This window comes from Phragmites australis, chromosome 7, assembly GCF_958298935.1.
Source record: "Phragmites australis chromosome 7, lpPhrAust1.1, whole genome shotgun sequence".
Taxonomy (NCBI): Eukaryota; Viridiplantae; Streptophyta; class Magnoliopsida; order Poales; family Poaceae; genus Phragmites; species Phragmites australis.
The window spans coordinates 15,540,676-15,544,005 of record NC_084927.1 but is presented as its reverse complement, the minus strand read 5'-3'; positions in this window follow the sequence as shown (position 1 = coordinate 15,544,005).

The window sequence follows — 3,330 nt, the reverse complement described above, 5'->3', positions numbered from 1 at the left end:
GTTGCATTCTTCCTTGTTCTTGCTTGTGTTCTTCGATTCGCAGGCAAGGATTTTAGCCTTCTTGGCGAGGTCAACCGTGCAACGCCGGTTGATAACCAGAGGAGACGTGGTGCTGCTATTGCGGGGTTTCGGATCGTGTTGTTCGGAAGCCGGATCGACTTGTGTCTCGTTTCCACCAAATCGAGAGTTACCAGAACCTTTCGGAAGATCGGGAACCCTTGTTCATATTACTGTCGCCGCCCCTCTACCGGCGGCGCCTCCTTCTCCAGCCTGGCAGATGTTGCCTGCAGCAGCCCCACTGCTGGCCTGCGGCCAGCCGCTCGCGGTGCCCAGGCCACTATTCTACATCAGATCGCCTGCGGCCTCCTCGCCGGACGCCTCGTCCACCCCGGGGATTTGGATGGTCCCGGGGTTCCGGCGCCCTGGCCGGTCGACCAGCCCCTGGGCATCGAATTCCGACAACTTCGCTTGCAGCGCCACCCGGTTCGGGTTGGCACAGAGTGCTAGCTCCTTCCAGGGAAGCTCCGCCCGACTCAGCTCGTCCACCCCGATCACCACCCAGAGCAGGCCCCTCAGCGCCGCTCTGTCCAGGTCCCACTCCGCTCCGATCTGGGACCTGGTGATGTCCTGAGGGCCGGTGTAAAACCAGCAGGGCCTATCCCGCTCCCGTAGAGGTGCCAGGCAGCGGCGCATGTAGTCCGCCACCACCATCACTGAGGTAAGCCCGGCCTGGTGTAGGAAGTCGATGCGCTCCAGGACCGACTCCATCCGCGCGTCCGCCTGCGGTGGCACCTCCCAGGTCGCCTTCTGGGGCTCCGCCGCCTTCTCTGGCAGGGTGAGACGGTCGTGGGGGCTGACGTCGACGTAGAACCAGTCGCGCCGCCAGTCCTCCCACTTGCTGCGCAGCACCTGGGGAATGTACTACTCCCCCAGGCCGTCCCGCAGCTGGAAGTTGCAGCAGCCAACGTCGTCCGTGGTGGAGAGGCCCCTCTTCTTCTCGGTCGACCGCAGCACGAAGAGGTGCCGGAAGAGCATCACCGACGGTGGCACCCCCATGAACATCTTGCAGAGGTGGGCGAAGACCGCCCGGATGACGACGAATTTGGGGCTGAGGTGCACTAACTGGATCCCGAATGTGTCGAGGATATGAAGAAAGAACATCGAGAATGGCGGCACCAGCCCGGTCGCCACAAAGGAAGTAAAAAGAACGATGCGCCCCGGTCGGTTCTTCACCAGCGGGAAGCTCACCGGCGTCACCACCGAGGCCCCCCACTGGCCCTTGGGAACCATCAGCTTCCGCACCTTGTCCGCCGCCTCCTCGTTCACCAACCGGGACTCCGACAGCACGCTGTCAGAGGTCCTGTCACGGCGGCTTCCTCCTGCTCTTGACATCTCGTCAGGGTGGGGGATGATTTGGACGGTGGGGGAAGAGGGGTGCTCTGATCGCCAAAGGAAAGTTTAGGGTTCAGGGGCGCAAGGAAGGCAAGGGCTTGACCGCAAGATGACGTAAAGAGGGGGGCGGTTCGCTCCCCTCCTCCTTTTATACCCCAAGGAAATTCAAACGTCGCTTGCCGCGGCGCGCTCAGTGGGATGTTTTCCTCGGCCAGCGCAACCGCCAGGGGAATCTCCCTCAAGTCGTGCGGGTGTCAGCCGCTGCCAGGTGTATTTTCCTTGATTTGCGCAGTTGCCACGCGTGCCGCCTGCCTCGTTATCACGCGCTGCCCGTCCCGTTATCACACACCTCGGGAGTCGTCTGGACGCGTGTCCGTTCGGCTCCCCTTGGGCTGTACCAGAAGCCCGGACCGGAAGGGCCACCATCTAAAAGCTCACCGCGTGGCGTCAGTACTGGCTTCGGCCTCGTTAACGATGAAGGGACCATCCGCAGTCTCTGGGTCATCGCCTGCCAATGGGCCCGGGGGCTGCTGTCGGTGAATCAGGAACCGGGGGTCCCCAATTCCCGAGGCTAGGCCAGCAATCCACCACGTGGCGCCATCCCGCGGAGCTTCCTCCGCGAGGTAAAAAAGATTAAGTCTCGGGAGAGGGGCGCTCAGGGCCACAGTTGGTGGTCCCCGAATACCCAAGTTCCTCGATGGTCTACGAAGTCTAAGTGCTGGGAAAAAAGTACTCGGGAAGGTATACGGTGGCCCCCGAGCACCCGAGTTTCCCGACGGTCAGGAAAGCTAAGTACCGGGAGAAACGTGCCCGGGGCCACGAGCGGTGGCCCCCTGGGCACCCAAGTATCCCGAGGACCCACTGAAGAAAGTTCCGGGACATAGTGCTCGGGGCTGCGTGCCGCAGCCCCCGAGCACTCGGTCCCCTGAGGATCTGTACAAGCATGCCCGGGAGGGAGTGCTCAGGGAGGTGAACAGTACCCTGGAGTACTCGGTTCCCTGAGAACCAAGAAAGGGCACTCTCAGGAGGGAGTGCTCGGGGAGGTGAACAGTTGCCCCCGAGCACTCGGTTCCCCAACGACTCAGAGAGCCCCCTGACAGAGAGTCCCCTGACAGTGGCCCCTGAGGGTCCCACTGATGAGGTGTCAGCCAGTCAAAGGCCCAAGGCTACATGTGAAGAGCGTGCGTGGCCTATCACCTCCAACTGCTCCTGCCACGCTTAGTGTCAGTTCCTGCTACATTCAGGTAGGAGGGCGTGGGTTCATTGAATGCACAGGTCCCATCCCGTGCCATCCGGCCCGTCTCGGGATAACGTCGTGAGGGCCGAGGCTTTCCGTCTGCCGCGCTGCTGTGGCAGGAGAACAAGACAGAGCGGGCACGCCGGGTCGCTCCGCGGCTGCCCAGCGGGCCCTCTCCATGGCGTCCGTTGCCAGTGCATTTATGGTGACGGATGACCGGGCGTGGGACGCATTTTTCCACCCTCGGTCACTTCACCCAAAGGTAATGATGACGCCCTTTCCATTTATGGTGTCTTGGAACTCGTGCCCCCCCTCCTGTTCGGGACACGCTATTGCCGGCGGGTATTTAAAGCTGCAGAACGGATGAAAAAGAGAGAGTTTTCGGAGACAAAAGAGGAAGAAAAGAAAAACAATTGCTCACAAGCAGAGAAGAGAAGATCAAGAGCACCCAAAGCCGGCAGCTACACGCAGACCGAAGAACAAGGAGCCTCAGACTCTAAGATAGACAAATATTCTTGTAACCAGCAACATCCTTGAGGGGCATTCTCAAGGCATTCATAGTATCCATACAGGAGTAGGGTGTTACGCCTCCGTGCGGCCCGAACCTGTCTAAACACCAGCGCATTTACTCCGTTCTGCCTTATATCATTCCACTCCAACGGCCATCGCATTCATACCCATTTATTCCTCCGGCGAACATA